Source organism: Tachysurus fulvidraco, chromosome 9, assembly GCF_022655615.1.
Source record: "Tachysurus fulvidraco isolate hzauxx_2018 chromosome 9, HZAU_PFXX_2.0, whole genome shotgun sequence".
NCBI classification, from domain to species: Eukaryota; Metazoa; Chordata; class Actinopteri; order Siluriformes; family Bagridae; genus Tachysurus; species Tachysurus fulvidraco.
Genome location: NC_062526.1, coordinates 3,218,265 through 3,232,330, shown reverse-complemented (window position 1 = coordinate 3,232,330; position 14,066 = coordinate 3,218,265).

The window sequence follows — 14,066 nt, the reverse complement described above, 5'->3', positions numbered from 1 at the left end:
AGGAAACCTTCCACTCCATAGTCTGGTTAATTTGATCACTTTGTGTGGCCAAAAAACTCCTTTTCAATGAAGAAGTCAATTGACTGACATTCCAGAGAACTAATTACAGACGATAGCTTAGGAAAAGGAAATTACTCGATAATATTTGTACAATTGCGAGGGCTCTATTTTTAGATTAGTTTAGAATAGCTTACTAAAGAGATTCTGGTTAAAAAAAAAAAAAACACTCCAGTTTATGGTTTTACCCCAGAGGTACAAACTAAAAAAAAAAACCTTCAATGTTTCAGATTTTAAAAATTCATACTGCTCATCTTTTTATTGGACTGCATGCAAGTGCTATGTAGCAGTCAGAGGTAGACTTATCTTCATGTCTTCAGGACAGAGGAGTTTGTGCTTTGAGTTTGACTGGTGGGAAAACTCACAATAGCTACTGTAGTATAACATAAACGACAGGAAGTCTCTTACTTGCTGTTCGTTACACGACATTTAATATACAACTGTTACCATTGAGAGATTTATATGCTATTGAAGAATACACTTTGGGAAGTACTGTTGAGAGAAAATATGAAACCTTCCAGCTCAGTTTCCTTCTCCATCATTGATTATTTTCCCAATAGCAAAGCGACAAGAGTTTCTCCTAAATGAGAATAATATGGGGAGCTGGCTATGCTTGAAATGCAATGCTTTATGAATAGCCATCTCCAAACATGCTAGAACTCATCTATTAATTGCTTCTATCAAAATGTGCACATGTAGCTAAATATCAATGGGGGTTTTTACACCTGGTCACTTCCTGCGTTTTCTGTGATCCGATAGCTATCCGACGGTAAAAAGACCAGGTCTAAATGCCCTTCGAAACGTTTTCAAGACGGATATAAATCCGATCGTTCAAACCCCTTCAGGAGGTGGTTTGGGACGCGTTTCAGATGAAACTGGACAGGTGTAAATGCATGTGGTTGTTCAAGCCACATACGTCAGCGCTATACTCCTCCCAAACGGAATTACGTCACTCGCGAATAACGCACGAGTCGTGCATCGCGCCAGAAACAAAGAATATGGATGACACGCAGGCACTTATTGCTCTTTGGAGCGATGAAAGCGTCCAACAAAAGCTTTGTAAAACATATAAAAACAAAAGTATATCTAAGTATATACACTAAAGCGTGTTCCATTTCAATTACCCCGGAAATGAGGTAAAATATATTTACATTTTGGGCGGGAGTAGAAAGATCGGATCGATATCCGATTCGCCGAGACGCGTTTATGTGGCCTAATGTAAATGGAACAGTTTTAACAAATCAGATAGCTATCGAATCAGAGAAAACTCATGAAGTGACCGGGTGTAAAAAGGCCCAATGAGAATTTGACTGTAGTTCTGATAGTTGTGGTTTGGTAAGTGTACAATATTCAATTGAGACTACCCCCCGTCAGCTTTCCACAATCCTCCAAGGCTCATGACACGAATCTGACCTCAGGCACCTAGTTTTGCCTCAAAAGAGAATGGCAAAAAGTCAACTAACCACTTTTTAATTGCCAGGTTTTAGTGGGATTAAACAAACACCTCCTTAAGGCCTTACACCATGAGGGTGCCTGGAGCACAGAATCTTTCAGCTCTTTTATAGAGGTACGGATGGGACAAGCGTTTGTGGAGGATGCTTGAGGATCACCGTAGTACTAGGAGACAAAGGAAGGATTAGATATGTCAACTGTATCTTCACATATTAATCTGAAAGCTTCTCTTTACTATTAATATAAAACTAATAGGGAATATGGAAAGGCTTTACCTCAAGCACTTCAGCACAGCTCTAGTAAAACCACAGACCAAATCTCACATCAGCATACCATGAAGTCAGACTGCGTTTCCTGGTGATAAGCAGTGATAACGCATGCGAGAGTCCACCTGGATATTAAAGTATATTAAATATTAAATTCTGCTAAGTAAATTAGGGTTCATTAAGATTCATGCATTCATTCATTCATTCATTCATTCATTCATTTTCTACCGCTTACCCGAACTTCTCGGGTCACGGGGAGCCTGTGCCTATCTCAGGCATCATCGGGCATCGAGGCAGGATACACCCTGGACGGAGTGCCAACCCATCACAGGGCACACACACACACTCTCATTCACACACACACACGCTATGGACAATTTTCCAGAGATGCCAATCAACCTACCATGCATGTCTTTGGTCCGGGGGAGGAAACCGGAGTACCCGGAGGAAACCCCCGAGGCACGGGGAGAACATGCAAACTCCACACACACAAGGCGGAGGTGGGAATCGAACCCCAAACCCTGGAGGTGTGAGGCAAACGTGCTAACACACTAAGCCACCATGCCCCCTCATTAAGATTTGTTTTAATTAAATAAAAGCTCATCTTCAAAAGGCATTTATTTATCATTTCCCCTATGCTTATCATGGTGGAGGTCACAAAGGCTGAAGGATGTGAAGTTCAGCCAAGGGTTTCGCTATCACCTGCAACATGTTCCCACTCCTCCTAGGGGAATGTCCCCAAGTCAAGGTTTGGGTCCTGCATTACTGGCTTTTTAGCATTCATTGGGTTTAAACTCACACATTTCCTGTCATGAGTTTAGAACCTTGACATTGGCTGTTGCTTTACCACTGCCAAACTTTTGCACGGCAAAAGTTTGCTCTGTATTAAAAAAAAGATGTTCTTCAAGTATTCATTGGATGTTTTAAATTTTTTAAGGAGTTTGATGGGGAAGTTTTTGTGAAACTCTATGTTAGTAGCTTCCTACTAAGAATCTTCAAACCTTCCTTTAGAGAGAAAAATACAGAAGATGCTGCAGGAACTCTCATTGTGATTAAGCCAGGTGCAAGTTAATCTCTGTAGCTGCCTCGGGGTTTCCGATGGCTCGTACACGATTGAGCTCTTACAGGACCTGACCAGGGGGATCTCTATAAGTTGCCCAAAACACCTCATCTGACTTCTCTCAATTGAAAGGAACAGTAGCTGTAATACAGGATCTTAATGGGTTTGATGGTAACCTCATCAGGAATCATCCCAGCCATGATGCAGGGTAACATATATTTCCATTATCTGTACCTAAGATCTTAGTTTTTCATACCTTGTGACCAAAGGTAAGGATATTTACAGCATTTAGCAGACACTCTTATCCAGAGTGACTTACATTTTTTTTTTATTTCAGTTTATAAACCTGAGCAATTGAGGGTTAAGGGCCTTGCTCACTCAGGGGCCCTGCAGTGGCAACTTGATGGACTGGGATTCGAACCAATAACCTTCCGATCAGTAGGCGAACACCTTAACCACCGAGCTACCACATCCCCCCCAGGATAAAGATACAGTAGGGATGTAGATTGGGGACCTGGCCAGAGTGTCTTCCGCCAAACTCTAGTGACCAGGTTACTTGTGCAAATCGACAGGGCTGTCCTTGAAATAGTGATCTGGAGCTTTTAATGATCTTGTGGCCAGACCACTCGCAAGATCAAGGGTAGGGGTCAGGTACAGCGCTAGTCTTGCACCTTTGAAATAGAATTCTTCTTAAACCAGCCTTACAGAAATCTGGCTGAGTTATAATCAGGTGAGCCAAATTACGATAACATAAAAGAAAGTTCTCCTGTCCTTTCTTTTGTGTCAAATGTTAGCTCAGCTAAGTGAAATTAAATTACCAGAGGGGAAAGTACCAGCACACAGAATCTGTATTCTTGGACCTGAGAAGAAAAGTATAACAAATCACTCTTTCAAATGAATTGGTTGAATGGACAGAGGGATGAGTTTGGCCTCCTGGGAAGCATGGCACACCACTAAGAATAAATAAAGCTGCTTGGAATACCAATCGTCCATGAAATTACATTATCCACACATGACCTCAGTGTCCTTATGTCGACTCTTGTAGCTTTTGCCGTTCTGGCTTTACCCTCACGCTACAAACCAAACAATTACACCGACCCGTCTTCAAAGTGACAACCAATTAGGATCAGACTCCTGCTGTGAATTAAACGTGACCATCTTAAATTCCCAGATGCTTTTAGTGTTGAAGTGTTTATGTTTTTTCCATACACACACATACACACTTCATGACAATCCATTTCAAGTGCTGATGAGGGCCATAACTCCAGCTGCTTCCATTTATTTTTAGGTTTTAGGTTTTTCTTTATCCTTGCACATGAAGCAATGATACCTGAGTCATGAAAGTCATTTGGGTTTTAAATGCCTTTAATGTTCAAGACAGGCTGAATGACTTATTATATAATAGTTGTGCCAATTCTCAAATCGAATTGGTCAGAAGGCGTTGATTCATTTTCTAGAACAGCAGTTCGGACAGTAGTTCCAGCTGCAAATCGCAGGTTTATTGTTTTTTTGATTTAGTCTTCATTAGACACCACAACCTTCTGATCCTGGAAGTAAACAAACAAACCGTGGTAATATAGTAATTCATTCCCAAATCATCTTAATAGTCTTCTGCCTGAAGCAGCACTTAGTCTTTGCCCTCGCTCTACTGCGACTTGCTGTGTGTGGGTGGGTGTCTCTCACACACTATATCGCTATCTTTCTTTCTCTCTCTCTCTCTCTCTCTCTCTCTCTCTCTCTCTCTCTTTCTCTCTCTGACAGATTTACAAGTAGCATGCAGGTCACGTACAGTATTTAGACCATGTCTAGCATACATTAACTCCTACATTAAACAGAAGGCCTGTCACAGGACTGTGATGCCGTTTGAAGCCTCCCCTCTCTCTGTATGTCCTGCCCGAGCGTGTCGACCCTTTACCGCCATCGCCTGTCAATCAAACCGAATCCATCAGTAAGGCAGAGAGAGAGAAGCAGGAAGTTGTAGTTAAATAAAACACACAAGAAAGCTGCTCGTGCCAAAGACCTCCCATGACAGCAGGAAGGTAGAAGACAGATAGCACTTTTTGTTTGATTAGCATTTTTACTGGAATCCATGGGATCTTGGAGTCATTTAGTGTAAATACAGAAAATGAACACTGAAAGTGGAGGTAATAAAATAGGAGAATAGGTTATTTACTTGTGTATATGTAGGATATTCACTTGTATGTTTATCAGCTTTATTTCGCATAATTAGCGACAAGTTCGTATCACGTGTTATTTTAATCATATATGAACATAACAGAGATTCATTCATTCATTCATTCATTTTCTACCGCTTATCCGAACTACTTCGGGTCACGGGGAGCCTGTGTCTATCTCAGGCGTCATCGGGCATCGAGGCAGGATACACCCTGGACGGAGTGCCAACCCATCACAGGGCACACACACACTCTCATTCACTCACACACTCACACACTACGGCCAATTTTCCAGAGATGCCAATCAACCTACCATGCATGTCTTTGGACCGGGGGAGGAACCCTGGATGTGTGAGGCGAACGTGCTAACCACTAAGCCACCGTGCCCCCCATTTTTCTAGAGTATATAGAATACATTTACTCTGTATAATGAGTACTTCGTATACATGAATTTCATTTGCTGTAATTAAAAATACAGATTTATATTTTTTTTCATAAAATATGAAGTAAAAAAATGTATGCGTGTATTAACACCAGAAAAGAGTGTCCTTTTTCCAAAAATCTCAATTTCAGTGCCTTTCTCTTTACGGTTGTCCCTAAAGAGAGTGTCTCAACAGGACAGAAACAGATAAACCAATAAATAGCAGACACAGCGAAAATGGCCACAACTCAATTCCAACCTCCCTGAAGTTAGTCGTCTTCTCCCTGGTGGTCTAAACACATCCGCTTTTTGTCCCGCAAGAGAATAGAGAAGGCGATAACAACCCCTGACTCAGAGCAATTTGCAGCTATCAGCTCCAAGAAACACAACATTAGCTAGAAAATGATCTCCAATGGCTAGCCAATTCACAGGAATAAAATAGGAAATATTCCCGGGCTCAGACCGCCGATAACCCTTTGGACCTCCTCTAAACAGAAAGAAACTCTGCTGGATTGTATGAGTTATTTAAAGTGAGAAGTAGTGAGAGAAAGTGGGGTGAAAGAGAAAAAACTAGCTTAAGGATACAGAAAAGCTGTTAGGGATTAGAGATCAAGCTCAAAATATCAAATGACTTTGCAAAGCAGGTGAATTATCAGTCTAGAAACATCCCCGAAAGGAGACGATTGATCCGCCTCGATTCAAACCGATTTTAAAAACACACAGACAAAAAAAAAACACACAAGAACAGACAAAATGAAAACAGATGGCTTTACGGTTCAAACGATCATCGTCGTCGACGGCACGCTTTGAGGCAGACGGAATGACGGTGCTTTTTCACGCTGAAAACTCCTGTCGTTTTTATCGCCGCCGGTAAAACCTAATTCATCGGTGGTGTCAGCTTCTGGCAAACGACATCATTTTCCAACCTTCTAACTCACAAAACCTGGAGCTAAGATGATCACTATTAACTACTTCAGAACTCGCCTACAGAAAATTCATAAACGGTTGGCGTATGTCTTTTTTTTCAGGGAGTTATCTGTAACCTTCCCGAGAAAAAACTGAAAAGTGGAACTCTTACCTACACCACAAAACTCATTCATGCTGACTTTAATTTCCTCCATCAGACGGAAAAGGAGAAGACAAACACCTAACCGAGCAGACGGATCAATCAGGATGAGCTTAAAATGGCCCAAAAAATGTACCCGTGGGAAGCTCAGGACCTGCTGGGTGCGATTCATCAGTCGATGAATTGGCCTCAGCTGCCATTAGGTATTGGTATGCTAGGCACGGCTGTTTAAAGATGCTTACTGTCTGCATTTTCTGGAACATCTGCACACCTGCTTGTTCATGCAGTTATATAATCAGACAATCATGTGGCAGCAGTGCAGAGCATAAAATCATGAAGATACAGGTCAAGAGCTTCGGTTAATCTCGTTGAGTTCGACGGTGGCGTGATTGTTGATACCAGATGGGCTGGTATGAGTATTTTAGAAGCTGTTGCTTTTTCAGAAGTTGGTGATTTTCACCCACAACAGTCTCTAGAGTTTATACAGAGTTACAAAAGTCTTATTGAAAGGAAAATGACCAGACTGGCTCAAGCTGACAAGAAGGAATCTCAAATAAATCCTTCATTCATTCATTCATTCATTTTCTACCGCTTATCCAAACTTCTCGGGTCACGGGGAGCCTGTGTCTATCTCAGGCGTCATCGGGCATCGAGGCAGGATACACCCTGGACGGAGTGCCAACCCATCACAGGGCACACACACACTCTCATTCACTCACACACTACGGACAATTTTCCAGAGATGCCAATTAACCTACCATGCATGTCTTTGGACCGGGGGAGGAAACCGGAGTACCCGGAGGAAACCCCCGAGGTACGAGGAGAACATGCAAACTCCTCACACACAAGGCGGAGGCGGGAATCGAACCCACAACCCTGGAGGTGTGAGGCGAACGTGCTAAGCTAACGTGTCGATGAGCTCCTCAAAGTATAGAACATAATCAAATAAATACCACAAAGGCTTTGTGTGCTCCGTGCAACAGGAAAGATATTACATTGCTTTGGCTCAATCAATAAAATACACCTTCACTAATCTATGTATTATTAATGTTTAAGCTATTTAAGCATTTCACTGTTTAGTGTAATATGTAGAAACTCCTGTAGAACTGCCCCAGTAGATTTTTTTTTTTTCGTGTGTATATAACACAACGTATCGATCAGGTCACCTTCGACAAGGGCAGCTGTCCTGACCCATCTGCTCACATGATATAACAATGTTGTCTTCATTTTCCAGAATCCAATACAATCCTGGAGAAGAAGAATTATTAAAACCTTAAAATATTCAGGCAATACAGGAATAGAATGTGATGAGATTGTAGGATATGACATTATTTTTCTCCAGAAGAAAACTTTCCAACCACAATATCTGACGTCTGCAGTATAGAGAACCGCGTATAGGAAGCAAAGTTCTTCGGAAGCTGAAAATTGATTCTTTTGATGTCGGAGGTATTGACACGCATCCGTTCGAGGAGAAAGAACGATGATTCATTCCGGAGGCTGGAAAATAATTTGCGACAACACACAAGCATGCATCAAAATAACGGACGTGGAGCTCGTTCTTTGTTTTATACTCTTGAGCAAATTATATATATATATATATATATATATATATATATATATATATATATATATATATATATATATATATATATAATTTTCAAATTTGCATTTAGATTGAAAGAAATTCAGCAGCATGATTCAGGAGCATAATTTGACTCCTGGGATTTGAGTTTGATTTTGTGATAAACTAGAAAAACAAGCACACGATTAGAAAAATAGAGGGAAGAAACTGTTATTAATGATGTTACAGTATAATGAAGCTGTTACCTTAATTAATATGTTTTTCCATGTGATTAACATGCGCTAGGTGTGTTATTTTCTGATTTGAAGAAAAGTACATTGGTTTTTTTGTTTTTTTTTGGATAAATTTATCATCGGCAATATTTTCTCGGAAATATTCAGTCGATTATTTATGTGTCAGTTTTCATCACTCATTATTATCGATCGTCTCATATCATTTGCTGGATATGTTCATTTATAAAGTTCTGCTCATACTTCATTTCACCTGCAGGATGTCGCACTGACACGTTCAACCTCCAGCATCCTCGTTCTCCCAGGAGAGGCTCGGTCATTCCGTCTCTTCCCAGTGCAGTCAACACTGTCCGATATTTCCCCTAGTTCAGGATGAAGCTTTAATTATTATATACTGAAATTTGTGTGTCTTATTTGTTGAACTAAGACACCACCACATTTGGGGTTGCCATATTTTAATATTGCACTGGTTTTACCCCAAATACCCTTCCTGATCTAACTTTGAGAGTGGCTGGGTTGGTTTCCTGCCTGGTCCGCTGTTGTCATGACACGGGGTAAGGACGCGGACCCAAACGCAGGATAGCAAAACAAAACAGGGTTTAATAACAAAAGAAACACTAAACATGACACGGACTAAAGACAGGACAGGACAACAGTAGATTCCGTGCTGCCAACGGCAACGCGGCACACTTAAATACAAAAGACAATCAGATACAATTAGGAGCAGGCGTGGAAACAGGGCAGGGCAGACAAGGGCAGGGCAGACATGTGACAAGGAACATAAACAAACAAGTGCACGTGGCCAAAGTCCGGGCTGAGTCATAACAGCTGTGGTGAGAACATGTGATCATTTTACTGGACCACGATGGGCATCGTGTGTCTTATTTGTTGTTGTTGTTGTTGTTGTTTTTTAAATTGAATATTCTCTAAACTTTGATCCGATTTAACTGATAATGTTGCTCGGTAATGTTGCTTGGTAAAAAACAACAATTAAGTATCTTATTTTATTCATCAGGCTATGTCTATGTCTAAATAAGTCAATGAACCATTCCATACTGTACGTCCTCGAGATAACAACACGACATCGTTAGACACCTAAACAGACAACCGACTACACCCCATTTATTAAATCACCAATACACCAGGCCACACCACCGATAACACTACGCTGTCACTAATAGACAACTCACTACACTCTATAATAATTGAATCATCCAGACAGCAGGTCATTCCCTCTGCCAATAATACCATTGAGTCATCTAGACAGCAGGCCACACCCCTTGACAAATATATACAGCAGTTCATACACAGTGATAGCCAATGGATCAACCATGTATCAGGCCACAACTCTTGAGTGTTATGATCATTTACAATGATAATACCATTTGAGGACAACATGCAGAACACCAGTGGCATTGGATCGTCTGGACAGCAGCCCACGTCCCAGTCAACGGTGTCATCAGATCTGGTAATTTGATTGATACAACAGACCACTGACATTTATTCTAAGCTACAGTAAAGATAACAAGTTATGTGACCTTATAGTATCATTTAAAACAGCAGGTCATACCCCAGATAACAACAACAACAACAGATATCAAGCATCGCGTTAGTTCTGGCAGGCCACGTCGTCAAGCGTGCATCAGCTGCCAATCAGCCGTCCACAACGTCCACCAATCCGGTTACGACATCCATATAACCCGACCATTTAAATTCCCATTCGTCGAGCCGCTTTCTAGCGCGTCGCTGACGCTGCGATTTAAACTCCCCCCTCCAACCCCGACTCCACCGTGCCGGAACCTGTGTTCGTTGTACCGGTCTATGTCATAAATCTCCACATATTTCTCTCTCTCTCTCTCTCTCTCTCTCTCTCTCTCTCTCTCTCTCTCTCTCTCTAATTATTTAATTATTTATTTATTCATTTATTATTTTCCAAAAAATAAAAATAAAAGTAAAAAAATCTAACACTATGCATGATTAATGGTTCTGTTATACAGGGGGTCTATTCTATTTTCTAGTCGCTGCTCTCCCCGCTATGTCCATGCATGCGTACGGACGGCGCTGGGATTCTTGCCCACAACAGAACCATACCTCCAACACTAACTGTATGCTATCATCTAATACATTCTTTATGCAAGTTATACAGTAGTACAGTAGACCAAGCTATGTAGTAAATATTGTAGTAAAGGCAATAAACCTATGAAAAATAGCCAGAGATCAGAGATTGTAGTTTTCTAAACATGAACTGACTCAGAGCTCAGCTGTCCTTGGCAATCTCCTTCGTTAATGTAGCTACAGTACAGTAACTGGATCTTCACTAAAAGTTTAGTTGAATCCCTGTCCTGGTCTAGACTATAAATATTTTTGGTGACTTTAATTCTGAGCAAACTCAGCCCTGTACAATGGTTAGTATTTTGCTTCTTTATTGTGATTGGCTAGCCAGGTGATCAAAATTCCTTCAAGAGAGCTTTCCTGATGTATATTCATGTACTGCATTTTATGCTTTGTATTGTTCCTCAGGTGAACCTGAGACGTCGTCAGGAATTTAAAAGATTCAATTTTTTTTCAATTTAAGTTTATTTGTATAGCGCTTTTTACAATAGGATTACAGTAGGATACAATAGGATTACAATAGGATACAATAGAAAAGGATTGTAACCTGTTAGAAGACTAGTTAGATACATGGGAGCTAAACCATTAAGAGCCTTGTTTCTTAGCTCTCAGTGTTAGAAAGCATTCTCTGGGTATAATAATAAATGAAGATGAAGCCATTGATGGAAGGCAACACATATGTGCTATAAGAAGTAAACTCCTAGATAGCTTGACATCCCAGAGCAACAGAAAACTGGGCATGGAATAAAATAATGCGATCGCAGAAGTTTGGAAGTCCTGTGGTGTTTATGGTCCATTGGGCAGGAAATGACGATGAACGTTAGTGTTGTGGCGTGTCTGCGCAGACTCAGGTGCAGGAACAGCAGGGGAGGGATGGAGTACAGATGAACGCTCAGCTAGCATGAGGAGCTCAGATCCATTTATCAAATTGTGTGTGTAGAACCAGGTCTAATTCTGAGTGTAGGATCCCTCAAGAATATTGGCATTTATCGCACACAGTATGTGTACACACAGCTGTATGCACGGGACGTTGATAAATCTCACACATTCAGAATTAATTTAACTGAACTGAATTGCTACAATTTCTGTTTTCTTTACATTAATGTTGCTTAATTTTCCTCATCGCTTTTCTCTTCACTTCTTTTTGCCTTTTTTGTCACTCTTTCCTCACTAACATCTGCCGGTCGTTTTAATAAAAACCTGTCCAAGGAGGTTTGTTTCTTCCTCCCTTTTATTTACTCCCGGATGTTCGTATCTCACACGTGGTTGTTGGGGATCTTTGTTTCGGCGCCGTCGGCTCGGATGCTCGTATCTCAAAAATTTGTTCGGATCTCAAGGTAAATATTTGGTCGGATCACATCTCGTATCTCAAAAAATTCGTATGTCAATGCACTCGTATCTCGTGGTGGTATCGCTGTATGTGGTTCCGTTAACTTGAACCTTTTCAGCAATTATTCGTTTGGTTTATCAACATCAGAAAGGGAAGGAAATCCACCAGGTATCCGACTTCCAGTCAAAATAGTTTTATGCTATGAATGCCAGCAAGAGCAGCAATTTAAACATTACGAAGTGGAGAGCTGTAAAGAAACAGAGAAAGTAATCTATTCATGTTAATGAACAATCTTTCCCCACGCTCCTTCGTTAGCCGGAGGTTCTGACACGGGACGGCTCAGGACGGGACGGGACTCGTCTCCTCTGAATGCTGATGACTGGAGCACGTTCCTTCTGTCAGCCATATTAAAACCCACGGAGCCTGCTTTCACTGGGAGGATCTGATGCAATTGTCTGGCTGTCAACGAGGGCTTTCAGGCAGATGAGTTAATGAGCGCTTCTTTTTCCTGTGTGTTTCTTTTTTTGAAGCCAGAGTTGACAGATAACAAATTACAAACTTGATACAAGTTTCACTTGTTTTATTTACATACTGTGCTAAAATTGACGACACACTGGGTTTAAAAACACGGCAAAGATACGTGTGTGCGTGGATGTTTTTATCCATTAGATATGAGCCGTAAATCCATTAGATATGAGCCGTAAACAAGTTGAAAATTTGGAAATATCACTTGACTTTTTTTCTTGACGATATTTGATGTTTTTTTGCTACCAAAATGCTCCTTCTTTCTGCACCTACTTACATGTTATATGGATAGATAAGATTCATTCATTCATTCATTTTCTACCGCTTATCCAAACTTCTCGGGTCACGGGGAGCCTGTGCCATCTCAGGCGTCATCGGGCATCGAGGCAGGATACACCCTGGACGGAGTGCCAACCCATCGCAGGGCACACACACACACACTCTCATTCACTCACACACACACGACGGACAATTTTCCAGAGATGCCAATCAACCTACCATGCATGTCTTTGGACCGGGGGAGGAAACCGGAGTACCCGTAGGAAACCCCCGAGGCACGGGGAGAACATGCAAACTCCGCACACACACAAGGCGGAGACGGGAATCGAACCCCAACCCTGGAGGTGTGAGGCGAACCACTAAGCCACCGTGTCCCACACATCTAGACACTGTAAGATTTCTGGTAAAAAACATCTAGTTATGGAAAACACCACAAGACTTATTTATGAGGCATTTATGAAACGCTTAGGGAAACAAGAGTGAATACAGAACAAGAGTTGGTGATGAGTGGAATAAAAAACACTCGAGAGTGTTTTGTTATAGAAAAATAATCAGTCACAGATTACCACCCTGAGCTTATTTACTAATAACATCAGTTTTTATTGCTCTTCTACTTCAACAATTTGACACTGATTGCTATTTTTATGCATTATGCATATACAATAGAATGAGAAATGTACATCGCTTGGCCTCTGTGCAAGTATGACACGCAAAATTGTGACGCGTTACCATATTTTAAGTGGGAAATCGTGGCCTAATGGTTAGAGAGTTTGACTCCTAACCATAAGGCTGTGGGTTCGAGTCTCGGGCTGGCAATACCACGATTCAGGTGCCCTTGAGCAAGGCACCGAACCCCCCAAACGCCCGCTGGGCACTGCAGCATACTGTAAATGGCTGCCCACTGCTCCGGGTGTGTGTTCACGGTGTGTGTGTGTGTGTGTGTTCACTGCTGTGTGTGTGTGTGCACTTTGGATGGGTTAAATGCAATGAACGAATTCTGAGTATGGGTCACCGAACTTAGCAGTATGTCACTTCACTTTCACTTCACTTCACTTCACTATAAAGTTTATAGTTAGCGTCTTTCATCAGCATCTTTTTTTCCTTCTCTGTAAATATTTAGAGATTTACTGTATCTCTGACTGCCCCGATAAGCCCTGACACTGAAGAGTCCTTCCACAAATGCTGAACAATCATCTCTTTTATGGCTGTGTAAACTGTTCCCTAAATCCCAAATCCTGTTAGAGAATATATATCCAAGCCTTCATTTTACATGTTACTTCCTGGTTTAGATCTGTCCTCGTTTTCACCGTCGGTCACAGATTTATAATTCAATATGATCCACTCGTGTTTTGAGCTCCACTGTGTGGTTAAAGAAATACACAAAACATTCGCATTTGTGTGCTTCTTCATTTTCTCATTTACTAACCACACGTCGATAGAAACTGTAGTTACTATAGAAACTATTACGAATAAGCGCTTTAATATAAAATGGTGACTTTCGTGCAGATGGAA